This window comes from Gordionus sp. m RMFG-2023, chromosome 2 (genome assembly GCF_954871325.1).
Source record: "Gordionus sp. m RMFG-2023 chromosome 2, tfGorSpeb1-WG-v2, whole genome shotgun sequence".
Classification (NCBI taxonomy): domain Eukaryota; kingdom Metazoa; phylum Nematomorpha; class Gordioida; order Chordodea; family Parachordodidae; genus Gordionus; species Gordionus sp. m RMFG-2023.
Window position 1 is genome coordinate 5,412,255 of NC_088776.1, and position 13,061 is coordinate 5,425,315.

The window sequence follows — 13,061 nt, forward strand, 5'->3', positions numbered from 1 at the left end:
TTTTACTTAATTATAAAAATTGTTTGTATAACACGTATATGTAATAGATAAGAAAATAATTTGATATTAAAATGTATAAAGATTTGGTATTTCTAGTCTTTAATAGATAAATGCTCTAATTACCTACATCACGAACATCACCAACCTGTCAAAACCATTCCCAGCCTTGATTTCATCTAAAACATCTTTTAGATTACCTTCCAAGTCTGCTACTTTTTTAACATAAACAGCCACCGCCGGAGTGTCCTTCTTAAAATTACAATACATTTTTGCCAGTACCGGAGTACCCCTTTTCATCAAGAATTTTAATATAATTATCAATAAATACACAATTACCAATATCCCAATAATAATCAACTGCTTACCTAAATCCAATTCATTAAAGTTCTTATACAAAACTTTATAACCCAAATCCTTATAAAAGAGAACCTTATCACCAAAACTATGCTCCCCATTATGCCTAAAAAAATAAACCATTTGCTCATAAATTTTTAATTAAGATCACCGCCCAATTAATTCAAATTAAATAAAAATGCTTATATAAAAAGAATATATGGATATTATTACCAAAAAAATTCACAATAAAATACGTATCTAGTGTTAGTACTACTGCGTTATCAAAAATTTATCAGATAAAATATATATCAACAAAAATTTTATTTTACCTTTAAAACCGAATCACTCCAAGACTTCCGATCTGCGTCACGAGCACCACTGAAAAGATATTTACTTTATTCCGATCTTACTGACAACCAATATTTTCTTATCTTGCTTTGAATAAGACACACTAATGATCTTTTTTACAAATTTCACAAATCTAGAGGCACTAATATTTTATTCACTACAAAATTTATGGAACAAATTTTATTGTATATTTATATACAGAAAAATTCATAATTTTATTATTTTTAAATTCATCAAGAAAAATCGTAATCTTTTTTTAAAAAAACTCCTAAAAAAAAGTAATGGTCCGTATTTTATATTACATAACTTTTTATCGGAAAAACTAATACAATCACGTGTGTTATAATATAATTTTAATCCAATCAACTTTGTTAAATTCAGTTGATTGGCATATATTGATTACAGTAATATAAAAATACGACACTTAGCATTTGCAGTTTACCTTAGCATTTGCAGTTTAGTCAAGCCCTAAAAATAATGTACTAGGTAAATAATCAGCAGGGATAATAGAGCAATGGTGGATCCGACAAAATGGAAAGCTTTTAAAAAAGTAGGATAAAACAAAAAAATATAGCAACCTTAATAATGTTTTGTTTGTTCCGGTAGTCTCAGATACCTGTGGATCATTTGGACCCCAAGCCCTAAAATTATTCAAAACAATAGGGCAAAGGTTACGCTTAATCCTTAATCACAGATAACCCAAAAGAAGCCTTCTACCTTGGACAGAGAATATCAACCGAAATCTGCCGGTCTAATTGCATATCCATACATGGGTCTATAAGCCCCGTCGATCATACCTAATTAAATGTTTAAATTTTATTTAATATAGTTTTTATATAAATTTTAATTTACAAATAGTTTACATGTTATTTTAAATATATATAATTTTTAAAAAATAAAAGAAATGAGCATTCCTTAAAAATTGTTATATTAATTTAGTTAAATATTAAAAATAATGTACTTTGTAAATTTTTCAGTTAGTTAGACAAAATATAGGGCTTGTTATCTAAAATAAAAACAAAAGAATAATTTAAAATATGCATGCCCCAATTGGGCTCCCAAACCTAACCCCCAGAAAAAATCTTAGGCCCCCATAAATTTTTCCGGCCCCTCATTTTATATTTTTAAAATAAAATTTAAATACTTATTCAAAAAACATGTCTTGTTTGTAAATTTCTTCCTATCCTGTTTTATTTATATCCAATAATAAATCATCATTCATTCATATTTTATCTTTTTCATGTGTGTTTATGTATAACATTATATAAGCGACTTAATTACAACGTTTAAATCGTACTTATTTCAATGATAATTATTTTATTTATTATGGTTCATTCACAATATTATTATCTTTTGAAGGTCTCTGGTGCAAATCATAAAAAATCGGGATTTTCCGAAGTTAATTAAGTGATTACTCAAGTTGATATATATATATATATCAAATCTAAAGAAACAGATTGATATCGATTCGTAAATATTTATTAAAATAAAAAAAGGTTCTTATTAAATTTTTTTAAAATTTAGTGCAATGTTGCTAAACAGCTCGATTTAGGCCAATTTTTAAAAGTGGTCTGATTAAAATCTTAGACAAAATAATATTATCTAAGCCCGATATAACCAGTTATTTAAAACAGTGTTGAATAATTTAGCATTATAAAGAAAATAGTATAACAACAATTTTGGTAAGCCAACAAATTAACCGTAATCTTTATGATTTTAAAATCAAGATTTCATGATATTTCTTAACATACAGGAGCTACCTTTCCGTGGGACTGGTTCAACAAAAATTCGAATGCTGCAAATGTAGAAAACATAATTTATTATTTCTGGACTTTTTATAACAATGCTTTCATTTTCGAACATGTAACAGTTACAAAAATCTCTTCATTACATAATTAATAAGATTAAATCAAGGAAAACGATAAAAAAATTTTATTGATTCATCTTGTAAAGTCTAAAATAAAAAGGAATATAATAAAGAAACCAAAACTATTGTTATCAAATTAAATAAAAATTCAAATATTTTGAAACATTTGATATATGGCTAATATTTCAAATAAAACATCATTTTCTCCTGTTTGGTCCTTTTATCAAATTTGCAAATTAAAATGAAATGGGTAAATATGTATTGTAATTAATAAATTATTATATTATTAGATATTTATGTCAGGGTTGGCAAGTCGGTCAATTGACCAGTCAAATTCAGTCAATTGACGGGTCAATTGACCGGAGGAGTATTTGACCTGTCAAATACGGTCAAATACTCTAAAAAATTTAAAGGAAGAATAAATTGAAAATATGTTTAAAAAAGGGAAAAAAGATGTAAATACATGTGATCACAATGTTTGCTTATTTTTTGTGTTCACAATATCAAGAGGAGAACTCACAAGTATGTGATATAATTCAAGAATTAGCTCTTTTACAAGGTAGTGATGACCAAAATATTTTAAGTGATATAATTAATTTCAGAAGCAAAAACAGCATGTTTAATATAGCAAATTATGCGGAAAGTAGTAATTTCCAGAAACAATCAATTCCGACCTCTAGTTAATAGATTAAACTTTGTCCACCCTGCCCATTAAGAGACTAACAATTCCTAGTTCTACTTCTTCTTTAGAAAGAAATAGGTCGATTAGGGTTAATATTCTTATGAAAATGGAAATCGATTGAAGATCTAAGACATCAGGAAAATTGATTAAAAAATATTAAAGAAAATGATAATATTGAAAATGAATCAGAACAAGAACTCCGCTACAATAGCTACACGTTAGTTATTGAATGACAATGAATTTAAAAAATTAATATTATAGATTTTATTTTACTATTATATTCAAAATAAAGTTAATATTAACTTTAAAAAAACATATATTTGAATTTGACCACATTTGACCCTATTTGACCATATTTGACCGGTCAAATATCGGTCAATTGACCGAAACGTATTTGACCGGTCAAATGCACAACCCTGATTTATGTTGTATATTGATTTCAAAAAATGGATCAAGATATAGGATTCTTACAATTTATCTAGCTTTGTAGAGAACTGTGGAAATAAAATCATTTTTATCGGTTCCATCTGGTAAATTAATATAATGTATAATGTTATAATAAAAAAAATGTCTTATTTTTAAATGAAACTTTAAATAATGAGGATTTCACAATCTATCATTCAAAATTCGTTATTTACCAAAATACTATCATCGTCTTCCATGCTGAAGCTTTTTCAATGGCTGTCATAGTTTAAGAAAATATAAAAACGATATATAACTAAATTCCACAATGCAAAGTAAGTATTGAAAATGAGTAACTCTTCACAGTTCTATACGGATTCTCTAGTTTGTGAACAAATACAATCAGACATTACTATTTTAACCTTTAATACATTTTTATATTTATTGTAATAGAATCAAGTAATCTTAGAGGCAATTAATAATATGATTAATTGTATTCAAATATATCGTTAATTGTGTTTGATGATTTAATTGATGTATTTAGACCGATTTGTAAAAGATATATAAACTGAAGTACAAAAATATAATAATATAGTTAAAATATAATACATTAGTTCACTAATAATCAAATATCACATTTATAAATCATTTTTATTTAAAAAAATTGTAAAAAATTGCTTAGAAGTAACGAAAAATAAACGTCATTTTAATTACACAAATAAATAAAACGGTTACAGAAGCTTTTCGTTATATTTTTAAAATGAGAGATATGTCATGTGATGTAACCCTATTTGTAACTTTTTGCCCAACTCTGCACACAGCTGCACGTATTAATAAATTTTTTCCAACATTGTAAATTGTGAAAGTAAATCTAGTAAATTTAATACTATAAAAAATATATGTCGAGGGCATATCTGGGGCAGGATTAATTGGAGGTATTTTTGTCGATGCCCGTTGAAAAAAGATTGTATAATATTCGTTCAATTAATTAATTTAAATTCTATTTGAGAAACTAAAATGTGATAATTGTTGTGGTTAACCTATCTTTTTCCATATGTTTTTGTCCGAGGAAACAAGAAATTGCTAAAATATATATAATATAAATAAGCCATTAAAGGGGGGGGGGCTCGGCCGACGGCCTGGTAAAAGCAGGCTAAAGGCCAACAAATGGGGAGTATGGAGGCGAAGTCTTTATAAGAGAAAATATTTTCTCACGAGGCCCCAGCATGGCCATTACGCCCCTGTTGAGTAATATCATCAATATAGAAATAAAATATAATTATATTTATTTAAGAAAAAGAAGTTGAAATCTTATTTATTTAATCTTATAAATATCATTTAAAATTAAGATATGCCTTCAAACGATTAATGGAAAGAACCAAGATACCGTATTTGTTTTTAGGTTCTTCTGGTTTTGGATAGTTCTATCCGATTGGGAACTTAAATTAAAAATCCCATTATGTATGTTTTAAATTATTTTTTTTATAAGAAATAATTTGAATTAAAAGGCGTCTAATTGACTTTTAATTCCTTTCTAAGGCCACTTTAGGGAATTTTATTCCTGAAGTTATAAAATCTTTAAAAATTAAAATTTTTGGCCGTAACTTCTCATAAAATTTTGTAGCACCCAATGAATGCTTTTATTTTAAACTTCATTCTTTAGACATAGATGAAATTTTTTTTTAAAAAAACATAACGAAAAGTATATGTTGAGAAGTTATAATTTACTTATATTATCCTTTATCTTAAAAATCATTTATCAATTTTATTATTTAACAAAAGAAGGAAAACTAACATCAAAATAAATTAGAACATAAAATATTTATATTTTTCATAATAGTTTATCTTTATATATGTTTTAAAAACAATTTCGATTAATACAAATTACAAAGTGATTTTTTATTAAAGACTTCATTTTGTCCCACAGAAATTATCACTTTCCTTAAATTTGACTCCTTTATTTAATGGATATCGTTCACCCTTCCTAATTATGTCTCTTTTTCTGACCAACTTCGTTTTATTTATCAACAATAGAACCCCGAACTTCATATATCTTTGTCTCAATGGCTTGTTCTTCCTTCGGTTGCTCAGCCGTCTTCTCCTTTGTCTTCTCTTTGTAGAGGATGAAATATATTTTAGCCTATTTTAGTTTGGTCTTTTTTCTCGCATTTGTTACAATTAAATGTTTGTACTGGTAAGCTATCCCTTCCAGCTTAGTCGTTATAAGTTGAAGGTACAAACTGGTTCTCATCATCTTGAGAAGAGGCAGCTCCTTCCAAGTCTCGTGATATGGGAACTATGAAGTTGCTTGATTTTGTCAGTGTGATGCGCGATTTCTTCCTGTAAACTATTTACCTTGAATTCTTAGTAGCGCGATTACGATCGTGATTTAACAGCTGATCATTTTCAAAATCTGTTTATGAGATCAATTTTTATTTATTAATATTAATTTTATCTTTAATTGAATTCATGATAATAATCTAAGAAATAATGATTTTAATAAAGAAAGATTAATCTCATAAACAGATTTTAAAAAACTGTCAGCTGTTAAATCGCTATCGCAATCTTGCCACTATTATTTCAAGGTTAGTCTTTCCTTCATTTGTTCCAGGCTTTTTAATTCTGTTTTGTAGTAGTCAAAATTTTTTTCATTATCTATATCATTCATTCAAGAAATGTCATCGATATCAAACGAATACTGCAACTGTTTCCGCGATTCTTTAAGGTGATCGCCTTTATCTTCCATAGTGTCGACAAGCTGTTCCAACTTCATTTCAGTCGTTATTTCTCCCTCCCCCCCTCCCCCAGATAGCATCGCGAGGCTTAGACTGCGCTTTATTATACTTGTTACCCTCTACTAGCAACGCGGGGAGTGCTTTTAGATCGTCTACCTTGCTTTGCCCTTGGTTGACCGCAATTTGGTCGTTTAGATCATCTACTACCTTTTTAACGTATGCCCTGAACTCTTTCACTGGTATTTTGGCATCCAACATAGAATCTATATCTATGTTTTATAAGGAATTGAGTTGAATTCCTTCTGTGTCAACTGAGAAAATATCATTGAGGTGGCTTCTTTTGAAAGTTTCATGAATATGTGAGCTTTCTTTATCTCTTCTACCACGATTATTGTAAAGGTGAACGAACTTTTAATCGCATCGCGTATGATTTCCAGATGTCTTCGAGGTGAATGAACTTTAAATCGCATCTCGTATGATTTTCAGATGTCGTCCACTTTATACTTTCCGAATGGAGGAAGTTCAATATGCAATATGTCCCTACTCAAATGTAGTGTTGTTAAAGCTAGTTTTGATCCGGGTTTTTAAAAACGTCCAACTCAATATTTTATACAGATAAATATTATGCAAGCCTTAAGATTTTGCTCATAGATGGCACAAAGGTTTGAACATCTATTAACGAAATCTCTAACCTTAGATAATATTTTGTTAAGATATTGAGTTAGCCGTTTTTTAAAAAAATCGGCTCTAATCGAGCCGTTTAAAAAACACTACGCAAATGTTATCATTGTTTTATTTTCTAAAAAAAATCCTGTTTTTTTTTAAATAAAATATTTTTCAGGTATTTTGTCCGGACCTCACATTGTCTTGTGTACCACCAATATTGAGAATAATTTACTTTTATTATCCTTTATTTTAAAAACTATTTAATCATTTTGTTATTTAACGAAAGGAGAAAAAAATTAACAGCAAAATAAATTTGAACATAAAATTGTTATGTTTTCCAAAATAGTTTTGTGTGTTTTAAAAATAATTTTGATAATTACAAAATGATACATTAGGCGTATAAAATAAAGTATCAATCAATCAATACAAAAAAATGTTAATTTATCTCAATTTAATAAATCAAGATGTTGCCCATCTCAACATTATATATATATGTCCTTTAAAAAAAAATCTCATAGTTAATTTTGTTCAATAAAGACCTGGATTAGCGTCATTGTGTTTTTTTCCAGGAATGTGTATTACAACTTTAAAACCTTTATTGTCTCTTTGATCGGTTTTTTTAAACATAAGTAGATAATACACTTTATCGATGATGGAATTTCATTTTAAACCACCTTCATTTTATTCATTTTTCCATAGATTTATATTATATAAATATGTGAAGGACTTCGAAAGTTCTGCGAAAGTGTTGTTTTAAAATTCTTGGGGTCTATAAAGTCTAATTAATACACAAACATGTTGGAATATATTTCGGTGAAATTCGATTTTTAAAACTTAAGCAGAGTACTTGAATGATTAGTTGAAACAGATAAAACAGATCAACAAAAAAGAATCCGCAATATAAGGTTTTCCAGAAATTCGTGAGGGGGCTTGTGTCTCTCTACCGGAAATTATTCCGTCCATTTGTAAATTATATTAATCTTATAAACCTCAGACATTTTGCCGTGAACCTTTTAAGTGAACCACATTTAATTTATATATAGATTTTTCGTATTTTAATTTTTTTTTTATAAAAAAAAACACAGAAAAGACCACGATTCACAGAGTGTTTTTTTTCCTACACATGCTGGAATCCATTTCCGGTAAAATCAGATTTTTTTTTAAAAAATTCAGAATTCGACCTCAAACTTAAAATCGAGAAATTCCGAATGTCAAGGCGAGTATTTGGAATATGTCGTTATGCCATAAAAAAAATACACACATATCATTATATCCCTGCATTCACAGTTAGGGCGTATTCGCGGCGAAGTTTACAAAATTCGTGCCTAAAAACTACAAAAATACAGCTGTTGAAACTAAAAGAAGTAGAAAGAACAAAACATTTCAACCAATAAAAATTTTTCTATATTTTATATAACATTTTCACTAATTTTTTTTTGGCCTAAATTCCGAAATGCCTTTTCTTTATAAAAAAAAATTATGAAGTTTTAGGAAGCATTGCAATATCGATTATTTTTTATTTTTTCTTCGAAATTATAAAATGACATAAAACGGATATAAAATCAATTATATAAAGAAGTCAAGTCTTAAAGTATTATATTTAATATTTTTTTATAAAAAAAACTACTCTATTTTCTTTCATGGGTTTTGTTGTATAATAATAATCTTAGTAGGTTTTATCATCCAATCAGGTTTTATTCATGGTTTACAATTTTATTTTCTAGTATTTGACAATTTTCCTTTTTTTAAAAAACTCTCCCGAAGTGCTCCTAACATTATATGTATATATTATACCAACCTATTAACTCTTTTAGGCGTTAAAAATATAAATTGGAAACCATTTATATAAATATTGAATTTAGGACTTTGATGCCTATATCAACTTAATCGAAAAGACCAAAATAATTAAAAATGAAATAGATTTTTTAAAAAATTTCTAAATTACTGTCGGTCAAGTTATATATTATTTATATTAAAATATTCGAAATAGGAATTTAAACCAATATGGCATTAATTATTTTTTTTAAATTTACCAATGTTAAAAATATAAAAAAGAGGTTAAAATTATTAAATATAAAAAAGAGGTTAAAATTATTATATTATTGAAAGCTATAAAAATATATTAAGATGAATTAAAAGTAATACTAATAATAAGATGAAGGTTCAGTCTTTAATCTTTTTTTTTAAATTGCCACACCTCTTGATATGACTGGGAGTAGTGTTGTTAAAGGGCAACTCAATATTTCATCCAGTAAAATATTACGCAAGCTTGAAGATTTTGCTCATAGAAGGAACACAAAGGTCTAGACATATATTATCGAAATCTCGAGGCTTAGGCAATATTTTTCTGGCTAAAATATTGAGTTCGTGTTAAAAAAATCGGCTAAAAATGAGCCGTTTAACAACACTAACTGGGAGGATATGGTGGTATTCATATGATACCACATATTTTTCATGCATATTTTCGAAAAATTTTATTTATATTTTATTTATATTTTATTATTTATAAATAAAAATAAATCTTGTCGCTATAGCCAGGGGCGTAGCCAACGTGTATAGGATAACACCCCCCCCCCCTCCCCGAGCAAAAATTTTAATTGCAAGATTCTATTTCAAATAGAAATAGGTTATAGGTTAAAATTAATTTAAACATTTATTTCTTGTATATTAATATTTTATCTTCCTCAGAGTTGTTAACGCTCCTTTTTAAAAGTAGCTAGCTCCCGCTTCCGCTCTAAATGTAACTCAATAGAATAACACAATTTTATGTAACATTTTTTAATTTGTAGGATGATTAACACTCATGGTAGGGAAGAAGAAGGTAGTGCTCCTACTTTCTCAAAATTTGCTAGATCCTGCTATCAAATTTTTAAAGGGAGCTAGCTCCCGCTCCAAGTAATGGAGTGTCTTTCATTTTTTTTGTAGAAAGTATACACGAAACAAAATCATATTTTTTGTCATCAAAAATTTTTTATTCATATTAAATTTATAATCATTTATTAGCTTTTAAAAGTAATAAATTTCTTAAATTTGAATCAAACAAACATCCATGAAACAGGCGCTCAACAGGAGCACCGCTCCTGATTTTGAAAAAGTGTAGCGGCGCTCCTTAACAACTCTGATTTTCTCAAACACTGTTGGAGACAAGAAAAATTTTATCAGCCAAAAAAAATTATATTTAATTTAACTCTGTTCTGATAACTATGTTTAGAAAATTTCTGGAGTCACCTGAAAGGGTTAATACCCTTTCTTTGAATAGATTTATTAAAAAAAAAAAATTCGCCCATATGAGGCGTCAGCTTCTATAACCTAGTATTTTAAGGCGAACTTCTTTTAGACGCGACTCCACCGCCACCTGCAGGTTAGCAGCTGAGACTGCTTTCAATTTCTCGTCTAAATTATATGGTAGATGTTACTCTTACATAATAATTTAGTTGTGGCACTTCTTTCAATAAAATTTATGAAGGAAACAACCCACCCAATAATGCCACGCCCATTCCCCTCCCCCCATCCACTCATACCAGAATCATAGTTAAAGTGTTTACTCTTTTTTAAAATATTATTAAATGTCGTTTAAACATATTTAATTTTTTTTATTATTCATTTCGAGAATTAGAATTTTAATAGTCGTTTCGTTATTATATATCCCATTTATTTTTAAAAACAAAATTTAAGTTATAAGAAGATTAAAACATTTCAAAATTAATATTAAAATGAATACTGCTTCATTTAATACAACAGAGAGATCAATAAAGTATCATATATTTTATAATATACAATATTATAACATTCTTAAAATATCTTCTCCGAATTTCCCATTCCGCTAAAATATATCTTGAAGTATACCCTGATAATTGTAATTTTGACGAACCAGAGTAGGTATAATAACTAGTAAGGGGATAAGGGGAAAATCTCCCCTTAGGAAATTTATCTGGATTTGTAAGTATCATTTGAAGCCCCCCCCCTTCCCCATGTATAGAATATATCGCTATAAGCAATCTTTTTTTTTAAAAAAAACAATAATAACCATAATACAAATTTTATATAGAAAAATATACTTATATATTTAAAAAAAATGAAAAACCCAAATAAATTTTTTTTAAAAATGTAACATAACCAAAACAATTTCAATATATGATCTAATACTCAAAACATTCGTGATCATGCATAATATGGAAATATTTCGGCATCAGCTGATTTTAGAGTTTTTCCAAGGATCTAGGCCCCCGATCCGATAAATGGGATTGATATTTAAAAAAAAAATGTTTTTCAAGGAAAGCGGAAAAAATTATATGAGGAGGTTAGAGAAAAATTATAAATTTTTTTTTTGATATTCTAATCCGGTCCGGATAAAAATTCTAAATTTGAGATCCGGTCTGACCGAACCTGAGAAGTTTCTGTTTGACGATTGATCCGTGCAATGATTAATTGATTTACTATTATTTATTCATTTATTTATTTTACTTTTTTTGTTTTTGTTTCATTTGAACTATCGTGACATCGAAAAAAGTTTAGTTGTTTTTAAAAAAAAATAAACAATTTTTCCGACATCATTGTCATATTTCATCTTTTGACAGATATCAACCTCGCCGCATTTATATTCATATAAATATGATTTATTTATAAATCAAAAATTTCGAAAATAAAATCAATATTTCCAAACTCAAAACTCACCTTTTTTTTCTCTTACATACAGATTGAATAATGTATGTCGCCTTTTTGTGTCCAAGCTTATTTGCGGTTTATTTTTATTGTGAGAATCGTCTCACTTAGGGCAGGTCTATGACCAACGTGCTAGATAAGATCATAGAAAGAATTTGTGCTAGCATTATTAGGGGGTGCAGAGAGGCAAGAGCTACATCCCCCTCCTGAAAAATTTTTTAATTTTTTTTTTATTAGTTATCGTTTTTTTTTTCGGAAAATTTTGATAAAATTACCCTTATTTTTTGTCAATTTTAAGATATAATTTTTTTTATGTTTATTTTAGAAAGATTAACCCTGTTTTTTCAATGCTGTTATTTAACGCGTCGATGAATAGTAACGTATGTCACGTCGTTACTAAAGGGCTCTTCTACGAGGAAAAGGATCACCATATGTTACTTGTTTCAAAAGGTAACGAGTAACGCGTTTCTTTTTTCTTCGAATAACTGTAATGTAACGCAAGTCGTTACTCGTTACTTTAAATTTATATTTTTTACACAATTTATAAATAATTTAATCTGAGTTTATAATTCAAATCAACTATCAAAGTTCTTCATTTATTTTTAAACGTATTCATCACTTTTTTATAAGATTGTTAATATAATTAATATTGAATCAATTTATAATGTATAATTTATTCTATATACATTATTATATCAATAGTGTACTTATTTCTTTAGACAAAGGTAATTTCACTGTGCAATGACCTCAGAACATGAGATCGGTATTTTGCATTTTTACCATAAAATTTCGAAATTATTGATTTATATGGAGCCAGTATCCCTCAGCTACGAATTATAAAAAAGTGTAGCTCTCTAGCTATAATACTTAAGAGGCTTTAATTAATTATGCGAAGTATGCCATTTTCGCCCTTTTACCCCATCCCAGGGTAAATGGTCTAATCATCAGTGTAAAGTCAAAATAAAATTGAACATAACTTTATTGTATTAAACAAGCAATTGACATCTTGATCACTTTTAAGTAATATAAACGATACACTATGGGAATCCAATTTTTTTAAATATCAAAATAGTCATTTTGATTGTGCCCATTAGTCAGATCGTACATTTCAATTATTCTTCCCCTATGCGCCTATTTTTCAACGAAATATAGGTTCCAAATAACACAAACTATTTATTAATGTTCCCTTTTGCTTCAAAATATATTTTTATATGGTAAAGACGTTAATGCTTTAATCATATGAAATATTTTAACCGTTTTACCTATAACAACTTTACCCCAAGGTTATATATTATTATTATAAAAATCGTTATTGTGTAACTTCAAGTCAAACTATAAACTTCTTTAAGGAATATGTATGTGA